Source organism: Lissotriton vulgaris, chromosome 1_1 (genome assembly GCF_964263255.1).
Source record: "Lissotriton vulgaris chromosome 1_1, aLisVul1.2, whole genome shotgun sequence".
Taxonomy (NCBI): domain Eukaryota; kingdom Metazoa; phylum Chordata; class Amphibia; order Caudata; family Salamandridae; genus Lissotriton; species Lissotriton vulgaris.
The window spans coordinates 396,992,076-397,001,282 of NC_141685.1; positions in this window are offsets into that span (position 1 = coordinate 396,992,076).

A 9,207-nucleotide genomic window follows, 5' to 3' on the forward strand; every position below is an offset into this window, starting at 1 on the left:
TCTACCTGCTGCTGCTGAGCACTCCAACAACTGCTGCTATTGTGCCACAGTCCTGGACCTTGCCATGCCGAGAGTTCGAGAGATCCGGTCTCGTCCCGTCACCGCAGCGGAGCTGGAGGTCCTTGTGGACGGTGTGCTCCACCACTATGAATGGCTCTACGGTGCCCCCGGACAGGTGGTAAGTGTAGTGGGGGACATGTTTCTGTGCATGAGGTGGTCACTGACTCCTGGCTTCTGCAATCTTGGCGGTGTGCTGTGGGACCTTCACATGTGTTGTACTGTGTATGGCTGCTGAAAGATACATGTTGCTCCTATCTGTGTGAATGGACACCTGTCCACTGACTTGCCCCCTCTTGTCTCCCATCATAGTAGGTCAAGCTGCACCTTCGCAAGGCCGTGTGGAGGACCATAGCACGTGATATACGGGCAGTGGGGGTGTGCAATAGGCGACACACACACTGCCACAAGCGGTGGGACGACATCTCCAGGCTCAGCAAGAATGTGGCAGAGATGACACTGGGGATGATTCCAAGATCAGGCCGGCTTGCACGACGTACCATCACCCCTCTAATGCTCCGTATCATAGCTGTGACACAACCTGACCTGTTCGCCCGGTTGAGAGGGGAGCAGCAGCAAACTAGCGGTAGGCAGACTGAATGGGTTTGTGACTTGTGAGTGCATGCATGTATTGCTGCTCAGACACAGTAGTGAAATCCGTGGTGTGTATGTTGTGCTGCAATTGCATGTTGGTGCCATTAGCGGAGTGAGCGTTAGCATCCATGTCAGCCAGGTGGACATACCAGTTGCATTGTAGTGCAGGGTCCCAGGTCATGCCGTTGAGGTCTGTGGTCCAATGGCATCACTTGTGTGGTGGTCAGCATGCACTTGGCCTGTTTGCTTGATGTACATGTTTCACAGGCACCTCGGTTCTTTGACATGAGGATGTCTGGTAGGGGTGGTTCGTGTGCAGGATGGGTGCTACATGTTGGTCAGCAGTCAAGGAAGTTTTGATTTTCTAATTTGCAGTAAGTGAGTGTGTCACTTAGGTATACCTCTTTTCTCTCTCTTTCAGCTTTGGCCGAGGGCACTGAGCCACAAACGACGGAGCTTAGTGGTGGCAATGCATCCGGATCAGAGATCACACACACGCAGACTGAGACTGAAGAAAGCAGCCCCGGAGAGGGGGACAGAACTGTCCCTGAGGACTCACATGTGGAAACACCATCGTCCTCATCTTCAGACAGTGGTGGTGAGTCAGTACTTTTGGTGGACACAGGGAGTGGGCAATCTACACCTTCAGTCGGTACACAGCACACTGGGCCCACACTGCAACTAACTGCTACAAGTACTGCTCGTGCTCGCCAGAGTATGGGGAGCAGAGTGGCCTTCGGTGCAGGCACCGCTGCCCCTGCCCCTGTGAGACACAAACTGCCTTTTATGCTGAGGCAGTTGATCTGCTGCGACAGCTGTGTGTAGGGCAGACCAAAATGATTTGTATTTTTTGTATTTTGTATTGTGTATTTATAAAGCGCAACTATCGCTCCGAAAGGAGCATCCTGGCACTGGCTAGATAGTGAGTAAACAGTAAATCAGGCAGGATTAGATAGCGGCCATGACATATTCGTCTGGGAGATTGAAAATCCAGGTTTTTAGTTGCTTCCTAAACTGGTTTTCTTGAGTCAGAAGTCTGAGGTTCTTGGGCATGGACTTCCAGGCTCTAGAGGACAGATGGGTCAGGGTCTTACCACCTTTGGTTATGAGGATAAATTTAGCTGGTTTTATCAGATTGTCCTTAGAGGATCGTAGCGTCCTGGAGGGGTTGTAGTGGGGGTACCGCCTGGTAAGATACTTAGGGCCTGTGTTATTAAATGCCCGAAAGGCGATGATTAAGATTTTAAATAGTATCCTTTTATGCAGAGGTAGCCAATGGAGGGTTTTCAAAGCAGCGGATGCTGAAGATTTCCTTGGTAGTTTTAGTACTAATCTGGCTGCTGAATGTTGGACACTTTGGAGTTTTTTCAGTGTGGATTTTTTCACACCCGCCATCAGACCATTACAATAGTCGAGGCGGGCGAGGATTAAAGCCACTGCTACTGCCTTTCTTGAGTCAGTGGGTAGGAAGTCAAAGAACTTTTTAACAGATTTTATGATACCAAAGCAGCTTCCTGCCACATTCCTGACATGTTGATCGAATGATAACTCGGTATCGAACAGGACCCCGAGATTTCTTGCAGTCGCCACTGTTTGAGGGGGGGCAGTAGAGTCTTCTGGCCACCATATGCTGGGACAGAAAATGAAATTTTTTCCCATCGGGAGGATTTCTGTCTTGCTGGCGATACATTTGAGATGGTTTTTTTCCATCCAGTGGAAAACATCCTTCAGGCAGTTATTCCTAGACCACGATAGGAAGTTGGGGCAGGTGGTAGCATTCATGGAGGGGATGCATGGCGATGTTGCTGGTCTCCACAGAACAGTTCAGTCATTATCCAACACAGTGTTTGCTGCCATTCAACAGTCGCATGGACAAGGTTCTACTTCAGTTCCCCCATCCACACCACTTGATGTCTCAGGGGAGAGGGACATTTCTGACCAGGCCTCATTTTCTGGGTATTGCACTAGAAGCAGACAAAGGCAGCAAGGCAGGGCACAGAAGCCACAGACACCATTCCCTAGGACAGGGAAATTTTTCACAGAACACAACATCAGCTACTCTGGAGTTGACACACAGGATCCTCAAGGGGTTTTGAGGGACAGGGATTCACATGTAACACAGGCATCCCCCTCAAAAGGTACTCCCAAGGTAAGGGCACCTCCCAAGGACAGGGACACGGCAAGGACAAGTACACTACAAAGGACAGGGCAACTCCCAAGGCCAGGGACACTCCCAAGGACAAGGACACTGCAAAGGCTAGGGCACCCTCCAAGGCCAGGGACACTCCCAAGGACAAGGACACTACAAATGACAGGGCAACTCCCAAGGCCAGGGACACTCCCAAGGAGAAGGACAGTACAAAGGACAGGGCACCTCCAAAGGCCAGGGACACTCCCAAGGACAAGGACTCTACAAAAGACAGGGCAACTCCCAAGGCCAGGGACACTCACAAGGACAAGGACACTACAAAGGACAGGGCAACTCCCAGGAACAGAGCACCGCCCACGGATAAGGCACATTCCAGAGACAGAACACCTCCTAGGGCCAAGGCGTGTCCCACGGCCAAGAAACCTCCCAGGGCCAAGGCTTCTCCCATTCACAGGACATCCACCATGGACAGGTATACATCAACCCTGCGTCCTCTGAAGCTAGTGTTGGTGAAGGAATGTACATCACATGTGTCAGAGGTGGAGTCCCCCCATACCTCTACTCCCATCCACACTCCGGTGAAGCAGAAGGACAACACTGTTGTTGCATCCCCCATTACACATGATACAGAGGGCAGAAGGCAGGGCCATAGCAAGCGTCAAGCAGGGTCCAGCACGTCCCCAGAGAGCAGACCACCACCAGCACATGATCCACCTTTTATGGGTGATGTTTCAGATGAGTATGCACCACTTACCAGTCCAGTCATGTCCAGGGTGCCCTTACATATCCCAAAGAAACAGAGACACACACCAGTGACACCTGACCACCCCACTGTCACTCCAGTACAGCTGTCCCCAGCTCCCAAAGCCACCCTGCCTCCTGGCCCATACAGACCTGTGGCTCATCATGTCAGTGGTCCTAGTGGGTCAGCTGCAGTTCACTCTCATGTGTCAGATAGTGGCACTGTGTCTGTTGTTCACTGTCATGCCTCATGTAGTAGCACTGTGTCAGTTATGCCCTCTCCTGTTTCAGGTACTGCCACTGTGTGTGTCCACCACTCTCATGTCTCAGATGCTGGCATGGTATTTGTTGGTCACTGTAGCAGTGAGTCTGGGTCTATGGCTCATGTGTCAGTCACTAGATCTGTGGCTGTGACTCACACTCCTGTATCTGGTGCTGGCAGTGTGTCTTGGTCTATGGCTCATGTGTCAGTCACTACATCTGTGGCTGTGTCTCACACTCCTGTTTCTGGTGCCGGCAGTGTGTCTGGGTCTATGGCTCATGTGTCAGTCACTAGAGCTGTGGCTGTGTCTCACACTCCTGTTCCTGGTGCTGCCAGTGGGTCTGGGTCTATGGCTCATGTGTCAGTCACTAGAGCTGTGGCTGTGTCTCACACTCCTGTTTCTGGTGCTGGCAGTGTGTCTGGGTCTATGGCTCATGTGTCAGTCACTAGAGCTGTGGCTGTGTCTCACACTCCTGTTCCTGGTGCTGCCAGTGGGTCTGGGTCTATGGCTCATGTGTCAGTCACTAGAGCTGTGGCTGTGTCTCACACTCCTGTTTCTGGTGCTGGCAGTGTGTCTGGGTCTATGGCTCATGTGTCAGTGACTAGAGCTGTGGCTGTGTCAACCACTCCTGTTTCTGGTGCTGTCAGTGGGTCTGGGTCGATGGCTCATGTGTCAGCCACTAGAGCTGTGGCTGTGTCTCACACTCCTGTTTCTGGTGCTGGCAGTGTGTCTGGGTCTATGGCTCATGTGTCAGTCACTAGATCTGTGGCTGTGTCTCACGCTCCTGTTTCTGGTGCTGGCAGTGTGTCTGGGTCTATGGCTCATGTGTCAGTCACTGGTATTGTGGCTGTATCTCCCAATCCTGTATCAGATCCTGCCACTGTGTCCGAAGCTACTAGGTCAATCAGTCCACCTGATTCTGTGCTGTGAGGTGCAGTTCCCATCACTCACATGTCATTGTACTTGGTGTCTTGATTGTCCATTGTTACCACCCTTGCATTATTAATGTCCATAGGCAGGTCGCATGACACACGTCCTTGTGCTGCTTCAGATGTACCTGCTCTGTTCTGTACCATGGCCTGTTGATGCGCTTAGCCCCTCTCATATGCTGCCTCAGATGTACCTGCTCTGTGCCATAGACTGTTGATGCTCGTTGCCCCTCTCATGTGCTGCATCAGATGTACCTGTTCTGTGCCATGGACTGTTGATGCACTTAGCTCCTCTCATGTGCTGCATCAGATGTACCTGTTCTGTGCCATGGACTGTTGATGCACTTAGCCCCTCTCATGTGCTGCCTCAGATGTACCTGCTCTGTTCTTTGCCATGGACTGTTGATGCTCTGTGCACCTCTCATGTGCTGCATCAGATGTAACTTTTCTGTGCCATGGACTGTTGATGCACTTAGCCCCTCTCTTGTGCTGCATCAGATGTACCTGTTCTGTGCCATGGACTGTTAATGCACTTAGCCCCTCTCATGTTCTGCCTCAGATGTACCTGCTCTGTTCTTTGCCATGGACTGTTGATGCTCTGTGCCCCTCTCATGTGCTGCTTCAGATGTACCTGTTCTGTGCCATGGACTGTTGATGCTCTGTGCCCCTCTCATTTGCTGCTTCAGATGTACCTGCTCTGTTGTGTACCATGGACTGTTGATGTACTTAGCCCCTCTCATGTTCTGCCTCAGATGTACCTGCTCTGTTCTTTGCCATGGACTGTTGATGCTCTGTGCCCCTCTCATGTGCTGCTTCAGATGTACCTGTTCTGTGCCATGGACTGTTGATGCTCTGTGCCCCTCTCATGTGCTGCTTCAGATGTACCTGTTCTGTGCCATGGACTGTTGATGCTCTGTGCCCCTCTCATGTGCTACCTCAGATGTACCTGCTCTGTTCTTTGCCATGGACTGTTGATACTCTGTGCCCCTCTCATGTGCTGCCTCAGATGTAACTGCTCTGTTCTGCACCATGGTATGTTGATGCACTTAGCCCCTCTCATGTGCTGCCTCAGATGTACCTGCTCTGTTCTTCGCCATGGACTGTTGATACTCTGTGCCCCTCACATGTGCTGCATCAGATGTACCTGTCCTGTGCCAAGGACTGTTGATGCTCGTTGCCCCTCTCATGTGCTGCTTCAGATGTACCTGCTCTGTTCTGTACCATGGCCTGTTGATGCACTCAACCCCTCTCATGTGCTGCCTCAGATGTACCTGCTCTGTTCTTTGCCATGGACTGTTGATGGTCTGTGCCCCTCTCATGTGCTGCTTCAGATGTGCCTGTTCTGTGCCATGGACTGTTGATGCTCTGTGTCCCTCTCATGTGCTGCTTCAGATGTACCTGCTCTGTTTTGTACCATGGCCTGCTGATGCACTTAGCCCCTCTCATGTGCTGCCTCAGACGTACCTGCTCTGTTCTTTGCCATGGACTGTTGATGCTCTGTGCCCCTCTCATGCGCTGCTTCAGATGTGCCTGTTCTGTGCCATGGACTGTTGATGCTCTGTGCCCCTCTCATGTGCTGCATCAGATGTACCTGTTCTGTGCCATGGACTGTTGATGTTCGTTGCCCCTTTCATGTGCTGCCTCAGATGTACCTGTTCTGTACCATGACCTGTTGATGCACTTAACCCCTCTTCTGTGCTGCCTCAGATGTACCTGCTCTGTTCTTTGCCATGGACTGTTGATGCTCATTGCCCCTCTCATGTGCTGCATCAGATGTACCTGTTCTGTGCCATGGACTGTTGATGCTCGTTGCCCCTCTCATGTGCTGCATCAGATGTACCTGTTCTGTGCCATGGACTGTTGATGCACTTAGCCCCTATCATGTGCTGCCTTAGATGTACCTGCTCTGTTCTTTGCCATGGACTGTTGATGCTCTGTGCCCCTCTCATGTGCTGCCTCAGATGTACCTGCTCTGTTCTTTGCCATGGACTGTTGATGCACTTAGCCACTCTCATGTGCTGCCTCAGATGTACCTGCTCTGTTCTTTGCCATGGACTGTTGATGCTCTGTGTCCCTCTCCTGTGGTGCCTCAGATGTACCTGCTCTGTTCTATCGAGTGCCCATGCTTATGGCTACTCTAGGATTCAACCTCTATTATGTGAATAAACAAGTTATTCCTGTGTAGTGGTTTTGCTGTGTCATTCCTGGTTGTCTCCTTGCATTGTTGATATATTGGTGCTATCGTGAATGCTGTGTCCCCAACATGCCCCTCCCCTCCCCACGTCACAGCCTCGGCAGGTACTCCTCTTCCGACAGCGATTGGTGTGTTTGCATACCTGCATCATCGTCGGCGACGGTCCATGACTTGCTGGTGGTGGAACACGAAGAGGAGCGGAAGTGCGTGTGGAGCTGGGTCCATGACGGCGATCTGCCTGTGGTGGGCATCTCTGCAATGTTTTGCCTCTCCGCTGTGGTGAATCCGCCGTGTTCAGGCTGGTGGTTTTCCGCTGCGATTTGCTGTGTCTTTTCTGCCATCGTGAAGTAGTGTGGCTCACTGGTTAGAGGCGGCAGACCCGAGAGCAGAGGACGGCCCGGGACCAGGGTTCGATTCCCGGCGCGGCAGGTTTCTGGACCAGGGTCAGCGGACTCGATAATTCTCTCGCCTCGGTGCCCACTCTGATCAGCGATCACACTCGGCAACTCTGGGCATTAGCTTGCCTCATCTTCACTAACGGCCCCACCAGACTGCCGGGGATGCCTGGTCTCACCCTGGAGATACCCATTAAGGGACCATCTCTCAGGGAAGTCAGGAAGGGTTTCGCAGCGGTCGAAGCGCCTTGGGACCCTCCGGGTAAGTAGTGCGCTATATAAATGCCTATACATACATACATCGTGATTTCGAGGACGGTCGGAGACGTCATTCCGTACGGCGGTGTCTCTGGATTGGTTACCCCCGCAGCGGAGTCAGGTGTATTTACGTGGCGGTGCATGTTCTTCCGCGGCATACGGAAATTTTACAGTGCTTCCCATCCTAATATGGCGGACGGACTGGCCGTGTGCTGGCGGACTGTAAAAAGGCATTTTTCGCCTACTCCAGGCCGGCGGTCGTCCTTCCGTCCGCCATCCTAATCGACCCCCTAGAGTGGTCCATGTGTGTGTGCCGACCTCTTCTTGCATAGAATACTCTCCCTGACCAATCATGCTTCAGCTTTTCACATGGTGAGGGGAGAGATCTATTTCTTACAGCAGGGATGTTTGGGCATTTGTTCTCCAGGGCAGTGAGCACTTTTTCCATCTTAATGAAATGAGTCGGTCCACTCACATTTAAAGAAAGGACTGAATGGAGTTTTAGCCTAGCTGGTGTCATGACTGGGAACTGTTGAATCAGAAAACGGAGAAAGAGAGAGAGAAACTGAGAAAGCGAGACTGTAAGGAGTCAAGGTACTTGGCTTGAACATAACTTGGACCATGGCAGATTTATCAGGGACCGGAGTGTGTGACATGTCAGTTGTGTGCCAACAGTGGCCTGAGAAGTAGATGACTAAAGAGCAGTGGATGGGAGGGTATTGACAACAACTGGGTAAGGGTGTATTTATTTCAGGCCACCCTATCAGAAGTATGGGGTTCCTTGGAAGGGTTTTTTGTTTGGGTGAGAGGTAGGAAAATCAATCGAAACACATAAATGAGTAAACCAATGGGGCCTATTCACAAAGATACATTTACATGTGCAGCGTTGTCATAATAATATTCCTGTAATATTACTACTGCACCTCTTCTTTACACTATTTGGCTTGTCACAATTTCCGCAAACTTGGGTGGAGCCTGTGAAAACAGGATTTACCAGGGTAAAGTTAGTACTTGTAACTTTTAACTCGTAAGCGGAGGTCCCCGCCATTGGAGCGGTGAGGTCTGCATGGTAAACTATAGAGATAAATAAAGCAGTTTATTAATTACAAAACAAATAAAAGAATATTTTAATGTAAAATAGAATGTAAATGAGCGTAAAATAGTTACTATTACCCTAGAACTAAATAAATATGTTACAGCACATCACCTCATCAAATGAAATATTTAATACATAAATTAATAATTAAGTAATTAAAATAGAATTATTTAATTCATATTAATTATTGATATATAATATATTTTTTTCAACTTCCACCCTATATTTTGTTATTAAATCATGAACACTTATTTATTTTGCATTAAAAGATTATATAAACATATATATATATATATATATATATATATATATATAATATATATAAATATAAATATATATATATATATATAATATATATATATAACCTACTGGCAGACGCCAGTAGGTAGTTATAGTTAGGATTTTTTTCAATGCAAAATCTCAAAATTCTATTTGGAGAAACTTTGGCGCCGGTTGACGAATCTGCCTGAAAATGTCCTCAAATTTGCCCCGCGGAGCTCCGGTCCTTCCTTGAAAGTTTGGGGGGGATTC